The sequence below is a fragment of the Panthera uncia genome, unplaced genomic scaffold (genome assembly GCF_023721935.1).
Source record: "Panthera uncia isolate 11264 unplaced genomic scaffold, Puncia_PCG_1.0 HiC_scaffold_401, whole genome shotgun sequence".
NCBI classification, from domain to species: domain Eukaryota; kingdom Metazoa; phylum Chordata; class Mammalia; order Carnivora; family Felidae; genus Panthera; species Panthera uncia.
The window spans coordinates 1-19,279 of NW_026059541.1; the positions used below are offsets into that span (position 1 = coordinate 1).

Below are 19,279 nucleotides of genomic sequence, written 5' to 3' on the forward strand. Positions count from 1 at the left end.
CTGCAGGGGGCCAGTGTGGCCGACCGCGGGGCGGGGTTGCGGGGGGGGCGGGAGGGAACGGGTGCTGGCGCGGCCCCAGGAGCTCGGCAGGAGGCGTCTGGGCCGTCCCGGAGGACCCTGCCTGGCACCGGACTCCGGGCGTCTGCCGAACTCGCGCCCCGGAGCCCCGGCCCCGCCCCCGGAGCCCCGCCCCCCCGGTGCCCCCGGTTGGCTGGAGCCGGCGGCCACGCGCGGCGATTTGCCACGCGCCGCGTCATTGAAGCCGCTCCTGGTCCCGGCCCCCGCGGGCTGGTCAAGGAGGCAGCGGCGGGGGGAGGCTGGGGCTGTAGGGCGCGACGCCGCCGGGCCGCCCCGCCCTGGGAGGCGCCTAAGCCCTCATCAAGTGACCAGTATCCCTTCCAGGAGAACACGGTTCTTCACAGGGAAGCGAGCTCCAGCCTGTAGCCCCGGCGCCAAACCGCCGTCATCTCCTTCCTGTGCCGGGTGATCCGTCTCCTCACCCACCCGGAAAAACATAGTCCGCCCCCCGCGTCCTTGTGGAGTAGCGCTTGCTTCCACTGACTCTCTTTGCCCGTACCCTCGTCTTTCCCATTCCAAGTACTCTAGGACCCACCGAGAGTATAAGTCAGCGCTGAAGAGAAACCTCAAGGGAAAAGAGAGAGAGAGGGAGCCGAGGGAAAGGGAGGGAAAGGCGAGGCTGGCGGAGGGACACCGAGGACCGCGGCCGTAGTGCGCACGCGCGGCGGCAGGAACGAGTTCCGGTCTGGCCGGGGCCTGTCTCCTAAAAATAGCCCCGGTGTGGGGATCCGTGCGCGGATGTCCCGGCGAGTCCCGGGCTGAAGGAGGCGGCTCCGGGCGGCGCGGAGCGCTGGTGGCTGGCCCGGGCTGCAGCGTGTGCGCGCCCGTCAGCTGCGCCGGAGACACGGTGAGGGCCGCGGCGGCGGGGCTCCGTTCACCGGGCCGACGGTGCCGGAGGGGGCGGCGTCTCGGCGAGGGGCCCGGGTAGGGGCCGGGGGGCGCTGGGGCGGGGGGCGGCGCGGCCGAGCAGGAGCGCCCGCGGGGCTCCGGGGACAGCAGGGCAGGGCGGCGTCCGGCTGGCAGGGGGCCGTGGTCGCGGGCGCGCGGCGGCGGGGCGGGTGGGGTGCGGGGAGGCGGCGCGGGGTGGTCGCGCGGGGTCTGCGTGGAGGGGCGAGGCGCCCGCGGTGGTGGGGGCGGGGTGCCCCGAGGGCGGGCCCGGGGTCTGACCGCTGTCGCGCGGGCCGGCGGAGGGAGGCTCGGCCGCGCGGGTTCGGCGCGAGGAGCCTCCCCATGCGCGCACGGGGCTTGGGGCTGGGGGGCGGTGGTGGACGGCGCCTTCTTGAAAGTTGAGGGACTTCTCTGGGGGCCCGGAGTCTCTCCGGGGGGTTCCGCCCGAAGGCCCGTTTCCTCCCTCTTGCCCTCCGCGGCCCGGGTCTCCCCAGAGGGATTGACCCCTCGTGCCGAGGGCGCTCTGCGCTTTGGTCGGACTTGAAGAAGTTCCCCCACTTCTGCTTTGGGAGAAGGTTGGTCGAAGCGGGCGGAACATTGAGGTCCGAACTCTGGGCGCGTGTGTGCAGATGTCAGTGGTGGGGTCGGTATTTGGGGCGGCCCGGGCCGGGGGCACCTGCGGGGTGCGGACGTCCGCGGATTCTGGGAGACGTCGCGGGGAAGGGGAGGCTACAGAGGGAACAGCTAGCTACCCCTGACATCCAGGTAGATCCCGGCTCCCAGGAAAGGTTTTATGTGGTAGAAACTTTGCCTTTTAGTTTGATATCCTCTGTCTTCGAACAGCGGGGATTAAGTCGGTAGGTGAGGTAGTGCAAACAAGTTTGGAAGAGGTGAGCATCTCTGAATTAGAAAAACAGATCTCCCCTCCCTCCCCGTGGAAGTGTGACTATAAAAACATTCTTCAGACCTGAAGTGTGGCTCCAGTGGTACGAAGCGAGCCCCCCCCCCCACCCCCCCACGCCGTCATGGTCCAGCAGGGAAACCGCGTGTAGACTGAAGAATTGCGGCAGCGTTGACCTGCATTTTAGTTGACAGTAAGATTGGTATTGCAATTAATGCGCTATTTGAAAGGCTGGGTGTGATGTGTTGACAATGGTGTAAGTATTTTTGAACAAATGTCTAAGATTTTTCAAGTTTTTTTTTTTTTTTTTTTTTTTTTTTTAGCACAGCTTGTTTCCCCCGTGTCTCGTATCATCTTTTACTATATGAAGAGAAGGTTCTCCAAAGCTGTAATTAGGTGTACATTACACAAGAGTACTTTCCCTTTAAGAATCCAGCTGTGTTGTTTTGGCAATTGCCAAGTGCTCCAGTTGTCAGTTTTAAAATCTGTTACCTTGGCAGTACTTGAACAGTCTGTGGAAAAGGTAAACAAAATAGCTTGAAAAAAAATCTTTTTTTGAAAACGCAAACATGGCATCTATTTTAGTATGAATTTAGAAAGTGAGGATTAAATAGCTGTGTTGTGCTGTTACGGCTTTTGTATGTACATTTTTGTTTTTGGGTATATTTTTGGACGGTTCAGTCTTTACCAAATGGCAACTTTTGTTTTAGGAAAAAAGTCCACAAGGTGTTTAAATTAAAAGGGATGCCAATTTTAGTTAGGCTTTATAACAAACATAAGGAACACTTGTGTCCTATAAATTATTAAGATTAGTGTGTGTAATGATACACTAATTGGTTCTGGAATCACTTTTAATTCTCAGTGAGCACTGTAAAAAGTTGTGATAATGGTATTATAATTAAACTCTGAAGAGCTAAAGCTAGTGATTTAAATACTTTGTACAGACCTAGTTTTTAACAATAGTGTTGGAAGTGTTTCCAATAGAAACGTGTTCGTTAAAGCAGTCAGCAATTATGAGTAAAAATATTTTTCTAAACGTAATTATTTGCATATCTGTTTCATTTGATTCACATTTTGTTATATATAAAACCATGGTTTTGTTCATATTGGAACAGAGGGGCTAAAATTATGTTTAACCCCATAAATTACTTCCTAGCAAAAGTTTAAATTCTTGAGGGAGGCAGTGAGAGGTGGGGGGTGCCCAGTGGAAGGAAAATAGCTCATTGGGGCTCTGAAATGATAATTGTAATGTCACTATGCTGAATTATGGTTTGAGAATAATCTCCTTCCAAATGCTTAAGAGTTTCTATGTTTCCTTAATGGGTATGTGTGACAAAGATTGTTTTTTGTAAATGCAACCGGAAATAGTCTTTTAAAGGTATTGAGTTGTTTTCTGGTGGTGATGTTTTATTTTTCAAAGCAATTGCATTATAGTTTTGTATAGGATGCAGTACAGGTTAATATTAATTTTATTAATATGCAAGAAGTAGCAATATTTGGCTACCAAGAGGAATATCAGTGTATTCTGAGGGTGGTTAAGTAATAATAAAAGTGTTTTCTATTAGAAAATAATTCTGAAGTTTGAAACACTTCAGAAGTCTTTTAAAAGATTTATGTCCTGATTTAGGAGGAGGAAACTAAGCAATTTGTTTTTGAGAAGTAGCATGCCTTTCAGTCAGGTTTTGGAAGGCCACCTTTTTTTTTTTTTCTTCACTCTCTTCACTGCTTGTAAGTCTGGCAAGAGGAGTTTAGTCTAACATACAATGTTGATGGTCTTGAATTTTCTCTGGGCATTTTCAGTTTCATGTATTTTGTCTTGTAATTAGACCGTACTTTTTTTTTTTTTTTTTTTTTTTTGAAGAGGTGCTCATGGTGCATATGAATGCTACAAAGTCTAGCTGAAGTTTTCTTTTAGCAGTGATGGAGCACTGAAAATACTGCTTTGTGGGTTGAAAAGGATCATTGCTCTTTTCTAGATGAGAGAGAAAATCTGTGTACATTCTTAGTAAATTGAGAAGTGAGTGCCTAGTTAGATAACCTCCTGCAAAATCAATCTAGTTAGATAACCTCCTGCAAAAGAACACTTTAACACGTCCTGCTGTGTTTGCAAGTCCTCATAAAGGAAGGCTGCTAGACTTTGTCATCACATCTTGGTTCAGATCCCAACTCCGCCACTTACTCATAAGGTGTCACTTATGAGATGTCTTCTGTAAAGTGGGAGGGAGTTATACTACCTGCCCCATGGAATTGTTAGCATTAAATGAAATAATGGGAGTGAGAGTTCTTAGCACACTACCTGAGGCTTAATGTACAAAAGTGCATATCGCCTGATGTCCTTCATCCCTTCCTCTGTACACCCCTTCCTCTCCATACATTTTCCCTTATTTCCTATGAAGACTGTAAAAGTGCTGTATCCGATGCCTCCGTCTGTGACCAAGAGGACTTCATATAATGTATAAATGCAGGAGATTGCTCATTTACTTTTGGAACAGAAAAATCCCAGCATTTTTTAAAATATTTTTTTTTTTAACGTTTGTTTTTCAGAGAGAGAGAGACAGAGTATAAGCAGGGGAGGGGCAGAGAGAGAGGGAGACACAGAATCTGGAGTAGGCACCAGGCTTTGAGCTGTCAGCACGGAGCCCAACACGGGGCTTGAACCGTGAGATCATGACCTGCGCTGAAGTTGGACACTTAACCGACTGAGCCCCCCAGGAACCCCCAAATCCCAGAATTTTAAATTTATTGTCAGATTATATATAAAATGTTTAGTTGGCCAGTCTACATTAGGTTTTTGATTTGCAATCATTGATTGTAACCTCCATAATCTCTCTAAATATTAAAAAAAAATTAGAATTCAATGTAAGTATATTCCCTACTCTTCACTGAAATATGTTTTTTGTGAATTATCCGTGCGAGTGGTCTTCAAGATACAGTATTTAAAATTTGAAATTAGAAAAATATTTTTATTTCCTACCTGGAATAGGTATATTTTTAAAAATAGCCTTTCTTTATTGGGTATCTGTAAGTTTTTATATTTCATTTTACCTGCTCTGTGGAACTAAATGATTTAATCTGTGTATGCTTTATCACTGTAATCTTTAATAAATGGACCTGTGTCCAGTGTGTTATAATTAAGAGTATAAACTCATTTATTAATCTCTTGTATAGCATATGTGTTGCCGTATATTTAATAAATACTGTATTTTTGTTTGGATGTTTAGTTACTGATTTTAGTAATATTTGTATTTATTGAGTTTAATTGATATTTACTAAACTAAATATTTAATATTGAATTGTCTTAATCACTTAAAATCATAAACTGGTGAGTTAAAAAAAATTAGCTGGTTTGTGAGGTGGAATATCAACTGTTTGAACATTAGTATATGACAGCAGGTAATTTACTTTATTGGTTTCCTAAGTGATGATGCTGAAAGCCAGAGGAGTTGTTAACATGGGGGAAAAACACACTAGTTGATCAGATTTTTAATAAATATGAAGGCACATCTTGTTTTGAATCAATACTAATTTTATTTTCTTCCTTATACAAAAATGTAAACTTTATGAACTTAAAAAATAATTCAACCATCAGTAAAGTTACATGTTTTGGGAAATATTTTGGTATTGGAGCGCAAATTTATACTGCATGAGCTGGACCTTTTTACCAGGTTACATAAAGAGTATCCCTTTGTTTCAAGAGTCACAAATCATACCTCAAACTAATCCAAGTCAACCTGCATATGCATGGTGCTTGTAACAAAAATAACCTGGTAAAATAACTTGTAACTCTTGGTTTAGTAAAACTCTGGTGCTCTTGCTTACAAGTCTCACCTTATTCCCTAGCCATTCGCATTTTACATAGAGACGGGGACTATATTTCTAAAATTTACATCTAAATGTCATTCTTTTAAGGAAAACTTTGAAGGCACATAAAATCAGTAGAGAGGCAGTAATTTAAAGGATAAGATTGAAGACTGCCTAAGTTAGAATATCCAACTCTAGCACCTTGTGTTCTTTGGCAGTTTCTCAACCTTCTTGAGGCTCAGTGTATAAAATAGTGATTATAATATTACCTACTTCATAGGGTTGTTGAGAGGATTAAATGAGATGTTTATTATAAAGCCTTTAGCACAATGCTGGCTACCTAATTTTTTTTTTTTTCTCCTACTGTTACTGTTGCTGTTACTTCTATTGTTGGCATTAATTCATCATGGTTCACTTTTTAATGATTCTAGTCTCTCCAAACTCATCGTCAGCCACTACCCTTCAGTTTCTGTGACCCAGTTAAGGCCAGCTGTTTGCTCTTCCCTGAAAATGCCATATATTTTCATGCCAATGACTCCCACTTTTATTTTTTTACCCCAGAATTTTCCCGAGCCTGATGTTCACTTGGAAATCTAGTTGGAATCTCAAACATAATGTTAACCATATGACTGAAATATAGTTATCTATTCCTCTCCCCCAACCTTCTTCCCCCTCTTACCCCAGACTCTGATGTCTTTACTGGCCCTTACCCATCTCCGTGAATGGCAGTACTCATGTCGAGAACTTAAAAGATAATGCCAGGATTCTTTTCTTTTCTCTCAAATCCAGTCCATCCATACATTCTCTTGTACCTTAAGAATTTATCTTGTGCCAGTCTACCATTCTAGTCTTCACTGCCCCCTCTTTATTTCAAGGCATTATTATCTCTTGTATGAATTGCTGCAGTAGCTTCCTAACTGGGCTTGTTTCTTCTCTTGCTCCTCAGACGTTGGTTCTTCACATAGCAGCTGTAGGGATCATTTTAATATCCTAAATCATGTCATTACTCTGCTTAAAATCTTCCGATGACTTCCCATTCCTCTTCAAATAAAGTCTGTATTTCTTTCCATGGCCTGAATGGCCCTGAATAATCTTTCTCCTTCTCATTGTTCTTCCCCTGTTTTATTGTGTGCCAGCCACACAGTCCTCTTATTGTTCTTTAAACCTTATATGTCCTTTCCTATTTTAGGTTCTTTTGCACTTTTTGCACTACTTGCTTGAAATGCTCTTCAGAAGGCTGCATGGCCAAACCCTTTGGAATATGGCTCAAGTCTCACTTTGTCACCCAGCACACCTTTTTTAATGTTGCACTCTGATAGTTACTCTTTTGTGCATCTCACTTACTTCAAGACACTATAATTTGTACACGTTTTGTTATTCCTTATTTGTCCATTATCTGAATGTAAACTCCTTAAAGGCAGAGGCCTTGTCTGTCTTCTTGATAACAGTCTCCACAGGCATTAGCACACTGTCGGACACTCGGAAGACAGAAAAATTTGAATTAATGCTTCTGTATCTTTGTTCATGTTTTTGCTGGAGATTGGAATGCTCTTACCTTTAAGTTGTGGCTCAGGTGTCAGGTATGATACCAATTTTAGTCTCTAGACAAAATTTGTCTCCCTTGCTCTTGATACAGACACAATTTGAAGAGTAATTCCATTTTTAGATTTAAAGGATTATAATTGACGTCATTTTCTTCTGTGCTGAGTTCTTGTGTCAGGGACTATTTTGTTCTTTGTGTATGCCCAGGACCTACCAGTCTATCATGGTGCATAGTGAATGTTCAGTAAATGGTGAATGGAAGTTGTCTTAATCAACTAAAATGACCACAAACCAGTGTACCCACATCAGACTTTCAAAATTATAAAGGTACTTTTCACTATAAAGTACTGCCTTACATATTTTCTATACATATTAACATGTTGTCGTCATCATTTTGGGTCAGGACAGGAATCCCAGAGCTGTTGAGCACAAGTGGCATTTCCTGAGATTCCGTGTGCCTTCTTTCTGGACAGCGAGTAGCCATCTTGTCTGAGGGCTGTATTTCCAGTTTCAAATGTGTAACCTAGTAAAAACGGTGTTAGAAATTACAATTAGTTACTGGTTGTTCCTTACTAACCAACATTCTCTCTCTCCATCTTATCCAGCAGATTCCATATTATTTCAGAAAGGCTAGGGAGATGTGCAAGTTAACATAGTATTGTATTTCACATATACCATTTCTGCTGTATTGCTAAAGATTTATCAAAGAGCTTTTGTGGCCAATATCAGGAACTTAACCACCATTTGTAATAGTGAAAATCAATGCACATTATACACAGTGGATTTATAAATGGGCTTTTTAAAACATTTGGGGACTGCTTTAGTAAAATGTTTATCTTAATACTGAAAATTTTTTTCATAACAGTATTAAACTTAATTTGACGTGGATTATTAAAGGAAAAGGAGAGAAGAATCTGGGAGTTAAGATTTTGTTTTTCACAAATGACTTCCGTCAAAGTAAAGTTTCAGCATTGGCAGGTTTTTTAACAAAACATTTTGTCTTGAAAAAATTTACAGAAAAGTTTCAGGAATAGTACAGTGAACTCTCATATACTGGTCACCTAGAGACACTAATTGTTACTGTTTAGCACAATTGCTTTATCATTTTTTATATTTGCAGAGTGGGCCTGAAGTCTGGAAATAGATATTACTGTTTTATTTATAGCTTTAAGCTCCTTGATTACATCTTCTGGAGTATGCTCTAGATGCAAGTTTATTCAGTTAAAATCAGAGGCAAATCATTTGAGGCAAAACCTTACAGATGTGTCTAGGGGTAGATGGAATCTTGCATTAATGCATTGTGTACCTTTCTAACAAGGAAAACATATTAATATTATACAATGTCATTGAACATTAACATGTAATAGCAAGAATCCATTCTGTTGATCTTTTTCCTTCTTCCTCCTTTTCTCCCTGTTTCCCTTTTTCTTCCTCTTCCTCTTATAATTTTATTATTGAATCATTTGAGAATATGTTGCATACATCATGGTCCTTTATCCTTAAATTCTTCAGTTGATATCTCCTAAGAATTAAGACATGTTCTTATATAACATGTAAGAATAGTATGATGGATTCAAGAAACTTCATACTGATACTGTAATTTAGTCTATAGTTCATGTTGACATTTCTTCAGTTGTGCCAATAATATATTTTAATAGCATTTTTTTCTAAATAGTCTTTCAACCTTTTTTTCTTTTTCCTGAAATTAATAGTTTTGAAGAGTACAGGCCCTTTGTTTAGTAGGATGTCATCAGTTTGGGTTTGTCATATTGCTTCTTTGTTAGATTCAAGTTACGCATTTTTGGCAGCAATACAAAATAAGTGATGATATACCCTCAGTGCATCACATCAGGAGGCAATATGATGTCAAACTGATGGTGATGTTTACTTGGATCACTTAGTTAAGGTTTGCCTGCCAGATTTCTCTGTATAAAAGTTATCATTGTCCTCATTGTTGTTATTGAATAATCTGTGGGGAAGCATTTTCAGACCATGTAAGTGCTCTGTCCTCCCCAAAACGTTCACATAATTCATTGCTGATTCTTGCCTGAGTCCGTTATTACTCATTGGTTCCAAAATGGTGTTTGTCTAGCTATTCGTCTGCATTTATTAGTTGGCAATCTGTTGTAAAGAAGAGCTTTTCCTTCTCATTTGCTTACTTAATATCAATATAAATTCATAGTCTTTTTTTATTAAGTAGATTATACTCTGTTACTATCAGTATTTTGGTATTCCAGATTAACTCAGGTTTGGTCAGTGGGAAATCCTGCAGCCTCCTCATTTTGACACATTTCTATCATGTTTGGAGTAGTTTCTTACTTTTGGGACATTAAGATATTCCAGGCTCCTCATCTGCTTTTCCTGCTCATGTCCTAGAATCAGCCATTTCTTCAAGGAGTTCTGTTTTCTCTTCTTGTAAGACTGTTTAGAAACCAGGAACTGGGCAGTTGTTGGTATGCTCCTTGATACTGGAGTTTCACTGTTTCAGAGCCCTGTCAGCTGACCAACCTAAGACATTTTGAGTTTATGCTGATTTCTCAGTAGATTATCATTTCTTTACATTCCTGAAACTCCTTAGAAGAAAAGTCTATTCCTTTGAAAGTGTTAATAATTTGATTGTTTGCTTTTACTTTATTTTTTTTAATGTTTGTTTATTTTTGAGAGAGACAGTGTAAGTGGGGGAGGGGCAGAAAGAGAGGGGACACAGAATCCTAGGCAGGTTCCAGATTGTGAACTGTCAGCACAGAACCCGATGTGGGGCTTGAACCCACGAACTACTAGATCATGACCTGAGCCAAAGAAGTTGGATGCTCAAGTGACTGAACCACCCACGTGCCCCTGCCTAGTTTTTCTATTCAACTCTATAATGGTTGGTTCTTGTTTTCCAAAACATATTGTACGCTTCTTGGGAGTTAGGAATGCCGTTTTATATCTCTTTGTATATTCCGTGTTTGTGTTCCACAGTGCCTTGAACATGGTTGATAACCCATGTGTTGCTTATGATACATAATTACAGTAACGGCTATTATCTTTATTACTCTTATACTGTGATTAAATATTGTTATGTTTGTTATAACATTCTAGGTAATTTTGTGGAAACTTTGAAGTGAATTTGTTCTGTTTTTGATAACATTGTTATCCTAGAAGAAATGAAAAACTTGAAAGTTTTTCAACTTTAAAAGCTTAAAAACTGGGGCACCTGGGTGGCTCAGTTGGTTAAGTGGCCGACTTTGGCTCAGGTCATGATCTCATGGTTTGGGAGTTCGAGCCTCGTGTTGGGCTCTGTGCTGACAGCTTGGGGCCTGGAGCCTGCTTTCGGATTCTGTGTCTCCCTCTTTCTCTGTTCCTCCCCTGCTCACACTCTGTCTGTCTCTCTCAAGTATAAATAAAGACTAAAAAAGTTTTGTTTAGGGGCGCCTGGGTGGCTCAGTTGGTTAAGCGGCCGACTTCGGCTCGGGTCATGATCTCGCGGTCCGTGAGTTCGAGCCCCGCGTCAGGCTCTGTGCTGACAGCTCAGAGCCTGGAGCCTGTTTCAGATTCTGTGTCTCCCTCTCTCTGACCCTCCCCCATTCATGCTCTGTCTGTCTCTGTCTCAAAAATAAATAAAACGTTAAAAAAAAATTAAAAAAATGTTTTGTTTAAAATAAAGGCTTAAAAACTTAATTCCTGAGATTAAAGTATGTAATTAAAAGAACATCAAAATACCTCGTCTTGGTATTGCTGTTTAATAGTGTTTTGTTCATTAGCAAGTAATAACCTTTCTGGGCATCTCTTTAATTATAAAATGAGATGATATCTAGATCCTTTTAAACTCTGAGTTACCTACTTTACGCTTAATTAGCATTGAATTGTTTATGAAAGTAAAATTAAGTGCCACAGAGTATAGTGGAAAGAATATTGTGTGCCTGGACCATGAGTCATTGGGTTCTAATTTTTTGTAAGCATACTGTTACTTTAGCAATTTATTTCACAGTTTGGTCTTTATTACCTTACTCGTTCAGTCCATTGGTCTAGGTGAATGAGGAATACAGTGAACAGGCTTGGCTTTCATAGATGGCAGTATGGACATATGGTTTTATAATTCATTTTGCTATTCACTTGATGTGTACCATGCAGAGTGCTATAGGAGCATATAGAAGGGGTGATCAACCCAATTTCAGGGAGGCCAGGAAAATTTATACCAGAGGAAGTGACACTTCCATTTAGTTTGAAGCCTCAGGAGCATTTAGCCTTATAAAGAGGGTGGGTAGTTTTACCAGAGCTGTGTTAAGGATGAGAGATACACTTAAGAGAGTTTGGATTGCTTGGAGAAACTCAGTACAGTATGGATGGATCAGGCAGTATAAGAGAGGGCAGACACTGTAGGAGTAGTGAAAGATGAAGCTGAAGACATAAGTAGGGGCCAGATTATGAAGAGCCCTTAAGCTGTGTTAAGGAATTTGAACTTTAAGGGAAAATTAGAATATCTTAAGCCTGGGAGGAAATTAAAAAGATAATGCTGCACTGGGTGTTATATGTAAGTGATGAATTACTAAATTCCTCTCCTGAAACCAATACTACACTGTATGTTAACTAACTTGAGTTTAAATAGAATCTTGGAAGAAAAAAAAAGATAATACTGATTGCACTGTGGAGAATTCTTCAGAGAGTTAAAAGTGGTAGGCAGGAAGAATAATTAGGAGGGTGTTACAGGAAATTAGTTAAAAGAGGTAAGGTGGCTTGGACTGTGGTATAGGATGCGGATGGAAGAAATAAGTGGATTTGAGAGATATATAGGGGTGTAGAATAATGGAAGGATTCAGTGATGGGAGGGCATGTGGAAGGTGAAAGAGAAAGAGGAGTTGAGAGTGATGGCTTGGGCAATTGAGGGAATGAATGGGTAGTTTACTGATACAGGAAGCACAGGAAGAAGAGCAGGCTTGAGGGGACTATGATGAGTTTACTTGTGAGAGAGTGCCTGGAGGATGAAGAGGTGTAGTCAGAGGTGGAAGACTTCCTGGTAATGACAAGACCTCGGGATTTGGCCATGGAATGGGTGTTTGAAGAGGAGTGGAAGTGAAGGTGGGATATGATCTGGAAAGTGTGTATGTGTGTGTATGTGTGTGTGTATGTGTATGTATGTATAGCCAAGGACAGGTCTGTGTCCTAAGGCAGAGTACCCTATTTTAGATGATCTTAAGGTTTTCATTGTTTGGTTTGGAAAACAGAAATGAAAAATTTCAGATAGGGTCTTAGTAAGATTGTCCTATTAAACACAAGAGCAAAAAAAAAAAAAAAAAAAAAAAACCAAAAAACCCCACAACAATGAAACATTTTTTCCTAAACAGAGTGGGAAACTATTGCCCCAGCTAGCTAAAAGTGTCAATGCTTCTCAGTAGTGGCTAAAAATTATGAAACCTATCAGGTATACGAAAATCAGAGTGAATAACAGAGCGTGAATGTAATGTAAGAATTTTTATGAATCCCATTGCCCTTTTTCTTCTGCAGAGGTAATCATTACCTTAAATAGGATTTACCTTTTTCATTCATTTTTTAAAAATTTTATCTTTTTAATTTACATCCAAATTAGCATATAGTGCAAAAATGATTTCAAGAGTAGATTCCTTAATGCCCCTTACCCGTTTAGCCCATCCCCCTCTCCCCCAACCCCTCCAGCAACCCTGTTCTCCATATTCAAGAGTCTCATGTTTTGTCCCCCTCCCTGCTTTTATATTATTTTTGTTTCCCTTCCCTTATGTTCATCTGTTTTGTCTCTTAAAGTCCTCATATGAGTGAAGTCATATGATATTTGTCTTTCTCTGACTAATTTCACTTAGCATAATACTCTCTAGTTCCATCCACATAGTTGCAAATGACAAGATTTCATTCTTTTTGATTGCCGAGTAATACTCCATTGTATGTATATACCACATCTTCTTTATCCATTTATCCATTGATGGACATTTGGGCTCTTTCCATACTTTGGCTATTGTGGATAGTGCTGCTATAAACATTGGGATGCATGTGTCCCTTCGAAACAGCATACCTGCATCCCTTGGATAAATACCTAGTAGCGCAATTGCTGGGTCATAGGGTAGTTCTATTTTTAGTTTTTTGAGGAACCTCCATACTGTTTTCCAGAGTGGCTGCACCAGCTTGCATTGCCACCGACAATGCAAAAGAGATCCTCTTTCTCCATATCTTCGCCAACATCTGTTGTTGCCTGAGTTGTTAATGTTAGCTATTCTGACAGGTGTGAGGTGGTATCTCATTGTGGTTTTGATTTGTATTTCCCTAATGATGAGTGATGTTGAGCATGTGTTTTTATGTGTCGATTGGCCATCTGGATGCCTTCTTTGGAGAAGTGTCTATTCATGTCTTTTGCCCATTTCTTCACTGGATTATTTGCTTTTTGCGTGTTGAGTTTGATAAGTTCTTTATAGATTTTGGATACTAACCCCTTATCTGATATGTTGTTGGCAAATATCTTCTCCCATGCTGTTGGTTGTCTTTTAGTTTTGCTGATTGTTTCCTTCACTGTGCAGGATGAGGTCCTGCATTTTGGTGAGGTCCCAATAGTTCATCTTTGCTTTTGTTTCGCTTGCCTCCAGAGATGTGTTGAGTAAGAAGTTGCTGTGGCCAAGATCAAAGAGGTTTTGCCTGCTTTCTCCTCGAGGATTTTGATGGCTTCTTGTCTTACATTTAGGTCTTTCATCCATTTTGAGTTTATTTTTATGTATGGTGTAAGAAGGTGGTCCAGGTTCATTCTTCTGCATGTCGCTGTCCAGTTTTCCCAGCACCACTTGCTGAAGAGAGTGTCTTTATTCCATTGGATATTCTTTCTTGCTTTGTCAAAGATTAGTTGGCCGTACATTTGAGGGTCCATTTCTGGGTTCTCTATTCTGTTCCATTGATCTGAGTGTCTGTTTTTGTTCCATTCATTCCTTTCATTACATTCATTCATTTTTAAGACCACATATCCATTTATATTGCTAAAAATATATAGTGTTTTTCATGTTTTAAAACTTTATAAAATGATATTGAATTTGCATATCCTTCTGCAGTTTATGTCTCAACAAATAATCCATTGCAATCACGTTCTTTCAGTATAATGAATTGGATATTAACATTGGAACAAAATGATATGTCATTGATGAATTATACTTTGAATTGCCATGAGAATTATCATAATTTACTTAGTAAGATTTTTGTAAAAACTAATCATTTTGTGGGTATTTCTTTTTTTATATTTTACTAAAAAGATACATTGTGGAATAATGTTGGAGATAGAGAAGAGTTGAAAAAATAGTATGACTGTTGCCCTAATGTTGGGCCACTATGGTATAATAATCAAAACCATAAAATTAATATACTATTTGCTAAACTAAATATCTTATGTGAACTTCATCAGTTTTTTTCCTAATGACCTTTTTTTTGGTCCTAGGATCCAACCCGGGATCCCACATTGCATTTATTTTTTATATAGTCTCTTCAAATCTGTGATAATTCATTCCTTTCTCATTCTTCTACCCAGATGCTTCCTGAGGAGTACTGGTCATTATTTTGTAGAATGTCATCCAATTTGGGTTTCTGTTGCTTTCTTAAAATTAATTTGAATTTTGCGTTTTTGCCAATAAAACCACTGAAGTAATGGTAGCATATCAAAGAGGTACATTTTATATCAGGAGTACATGATGTCAATATCTGATGTTAATCTTGATTACATAAAGTGGTTTCTGCTGGTTTCTCCATTGTAAAGTCACAGTTTTCCTCTTTGAAAATGATAAATATCATGGGGGAGATACTTTGAGAGTATGTTGATTTTCTGTTTCTTCTTAAACTTTCACTTGTTTTTAGCACTCATGGGTGGAACTTAACCTGCAACAATTAGAGGATTTTCCCCCACTATCGAATAGTAGATTGTGCCTGTGAAACCTTCTAAAAAGGTGAAATGGTGTAAAGAAGCCATTACCATTAATTTATATGGAAAAATTTTTGAGATTTTTGTTTAAAAACATAACCTCTTTTAGGCTTTTCTGATACCTTAGAACACATCATGTTAATGGATGTGCAGAATGAATAGAGATAAAGCACAGATGTGCACGCACAAAATTCAAAACTATGGCAGCTTGAGATTAGAGATGCTGAGTGTAGTTACCAGAACAAGGAGCTTGGTGGTGCTGCTCAGGGTGTGTGCTGCCTCTGTAATGACTCATTGCAAAATAAATGCTGAATACTGTTTTTTGCCTTTTTTCTTTGTTTTTTCTTTCTCTATTCATTCTTTATCTTTTGCCTTTTTTCTTAAAAGAAAAAAACTCTTTCCATATTTCTCTCAGGTAGAAAATAGGTGCTGTTGTGGGTCTTTCTAAAGTGAAGTGGCTTAATGTAAATTTTCAAAAAGCTGGGGTGGGGGGATACCTGTATTATTGTAATAGTTACCTAATGGCAATTTTGTTTTGTTTTGTTTTTGTTGTTGTTGGTTTTGTTTGGTTTCTTTCTCATTTATCAAATAGAATTCTTATTAATGAAGAGATGTCACTTCTCTATTCGGTTACTTATTTATATCATTATAGACTCAAAGGTATTTTATATTGTAGATTATAATTTGATGCTATCATTTATTTTATTTCTCAGATTGTCCAACTTTGGCCATTGAGAGCTCCTCCTGTTTGACTCTTGTGTCTTTTCGACATTCTTTCATCTTTTTTTAAAAAGAACTTCCCTACTTTCTGGTGCTGCAAGAAACTCCAGGCTCATTTATGTTTTACCTATCCCAACCCTGGAATTACTCTCTTTTCCAAAGAGCCCTGACTCCTTTTATTGGAGGATGACATTTAGAATCCAAGATCTGGATGCTGGGTGTGCTCATTGCTTTTGGGGTGTCATTGTCTGTGTCTGCCTTCTCAGCAGAGCTAAGAAAATAGATGTGTGTATATTAACCCACACATACACATCACATTCAGTTCTACTATAACACAGTATATGTGTTCCTAAAAAATCACCATGCTGTGCAAAGTCATGCAGTAAAAACCATGGATGGAGTTCATGGGATCAGTGGAGTTAGCGGAATAATACTCAAAAACTGTCAGTGATACACAGTAAGGAGGGACCTAATATATTTAGAACAACAGCTTAGTTTTAGACATGTTGAATAGTTAAGCAATACTTGGTAATATGGCATTTCACTATGAAAAGGACATGAAGTTTTCTTATATGAGTGTTAGTATGGCTTGTGAGGATTGTGAAGCAGTTGGTGGATAGACAGTTATTTGAAATCAGATGAGAAAATAACACCAAATGTGGATGGATGTGGCTTATAAATCTTGTGGTAGACTGTGGTAGCTCATATTCATTTGAGTTGTTCTTTCTTGGATGCCTTGCAATTTATTCTGCATTTCTAATTTTAGTTTCTCCATTTCTTTTTGAATTCATTCACCTTTTAAAATTCTCTTTCTGTTTTATCCACTTTTTTTTTTTTTTTTTTTTTTTTAGTTTTTGAATTGCTGATTCAAAGTAGTTTTCATATCCTTAAATGTTTGTCTGGATGTCTTTGATTTGGAGTATTGACTTACCTTTTTTTCTTGCTTTGAGTTTGTTTTTGGCAGTGGGTTTTCCTCAGTTGGTAAGTGTCAAATTCAGTTTCCTGATTTTTCTGGATTTCACTTTTCTTTTGTTCATTTTTATGGTATTGGGGTGTTGTACAGTATTCCTAGTTTAATGGTGCCCTCTTCTGTCAGTATAGAACAGTCCTATTCAGTTGATTTTTGTTTTAATGGTTGGAGAAGGGTTGTGAGACTTCCAGTTTTATAATTCTCTTTGATCATGCAAGACCTTAAATTTTATCCTTGTTCTGTTTCCTATTACCGTCCAATTGCCAAAGAACTCTCTTCCTTTCCTTTTGCCTGTTTTCTCCCCCAGAAGCTATGTGTTTCAAAGTTGTGTCCCTTTATGTGGCAGCCAGTGCCTTAAATGGCACCTGTTCCTTTAAATCACCAGAACTTTGCACTTTCTTACCTGTAGTCTGTGTTCTGATCTGCCCAGACACTTTTCCAGTATATCCAGGTTTAGGAAAGGTTTCATACTTTCAGTTTTCGTGCAAATGACCCTGAGGCTCCTTTGCTTGCCTCCTTGCCACCAAGCCTCTGTGTTCAAGTAGGGGTGGAGTGACAGCCTAAGAGATTAAGTGCTAGGATTTGGGGGATTTTTCTGTTTTCATTCACAGTTGTTCTGCAGTATCAGCAGTCTTTGTCTTCAGGCTGTGCTGAAAACATGGTTTTGTATAGAACTTCTTTTTCCTTTCTTGCTTTTTTTCATATGGTTTAGGGGGAATATTTTTAGAGTTACTTAGGTATACCATCACGGTTGTCCTCACTGAAGTCTCTACTTTTGGGGGAGGAAGAGCAGAAATCTTGAATTATGCTGCCAGTGCTACAAAGCCTTTAGTTAGAAAGAGACCTAGGCATTCAGCTTCCACTGGTGAGCTAAAGACTCTAGAAAATACCTTGTAAGAGAAATAAACTAATCAAATTTAAATACTCTTCATTCTATTAGCATGCAAATGCAGTTTCTGGTATTACAGGAGTCTTAAGTGCTTTTCTCTGTAAAGCAAAGTTACTAACTCAAAAAGATTTTTTTATAGAATGTATATTGGAAATGCCTTGGTTTTAGTATAACATGAATGAGTTGTAGGCCTATATTTAGCCAAGGGCTTCTTGGTACTTCTTTATTCTAATAGCAAGCCAGTATGTGAACTTTTGGGAGAAGGTAACTTTTAAACTTGGGAATTGATCTGATAGGTGTTAACTTCTTTGAAAATTAAACTACATGTATCTCTTTTCGTTCTTTTTCTACTCTCTCTTGGTTTTCTCTATTTTATGACCTTGACAATTGTCTTTTGATTACAGTAAATGGTAGGTGTGGGGTTATTCCTTGCTTACGTACTCATTATTATGTTTAATAAGATAGCACTAAGTCTGTTTACTCTAAGTTTACTGGGTTTTTTGTCTTTTATGCTATTTATCTGTCTTGTTAACATGAGAAATTAAAGTTGGAATTACGTTGGTTCTAGAATTCAGTTTAAAATATTTATTACCTTAAAACATTCCTTTTCCTAGAATTAACAAGTTTTTTTTGTCAGTATCTCATGTTGTTGGAGTAGACATGGACTTGTTTGAACTAGTCACTGTACATTTTAAAAAAATAAAAGTACCAACCAGGATTGAAAGGTGTATTGACTTTAAGCATCAGATATCTTACATATATATTAAAATCTTTTGTTATTAATGATACATCTTTGGAATTCTCTACCTGGCTTTCTAATGGTGTTTAAAAGCCAATCAGTACCTATGCCTAGTTGTCTTTGGATCCTCATTTATAAGCTTTCATTTGTTTTTCCATAGTTTCTACAAATCTTAAATAATGACTTGTCATGCACTTTGTACATTTTCTTTTTATTGCCTTCCCCTTTTTCTTTTGACTGGTAAATATGGTAGCCCCAAAGCAATGTCCATGGCTCTGATCCTTCACTCCCTCTTTTGGACTATCCCTTATCTGTTATCAGTGCTTTAACTGTTGTTTTTATATTATTGGTTCTGAAATAAAAACACCTATGAGATATAGCTATTTGCTTCTAGGAGATAATGGCTTAGGTAGGGTAAAATTCCCACTAATTGCTGTGCTGTGCTAATTACCAAGTGATGTGTAAATCTTAGACTCAGTGAATGAATTAGGGAGTTCAGGGAAGGAAAGTTCAGAAGTGATGGGGGGGGGCTGCTTCATGGAAGAATTGATATTTGAGTTGAATGTCAAGTTTTATTGTCACAGATATGGAAGATACTCCACATAGAGCAAACAATTGGAGCAAAGGAACTAAGACAGGAAAGTTAGAGGTATGTATCAGACTTAGTTTGGCTTTTCAGAAGAAAAGTAAGGCTTTTCAGAAGTGAAGTGTGGCGGGGGTGCCTGGATGGTTCAGTCTGTTGGGCATCTGACTTTGGCTCAGGTCATGATCTCATGGTTTGTGAGTTCGAGCCCCATGTTGGGCTCTGTGCTAACAGCTTGGAGCCTGGAGCCTGCTTTGGATTCTGTGTC

General features: G+C 39.6%; 1 long non-coding RNA gene across 1 annotated transcript in view; it reads left to right on the plus strand.

Moving 5' to 3' along the window:
• The first annotated feature begins 1,547 nt into the window (after positions 1-1,547).
• The window catches only part of LOC125918048 (uncharacterized), a 34,387-nt gene continuing 16,655 nt past the window's right edge, over positions 1,548-19,279 (plus strand). Inside the window, exon 1 of the long non-coding RNA XR_007456362.1 lies at positions 1,548-2,390. This is a non-coding gene — a long non-coding RNA (uncharacterized LOC125918048). The remainder of the gene's footprint in view (positions 2,391-19,279) is intronic.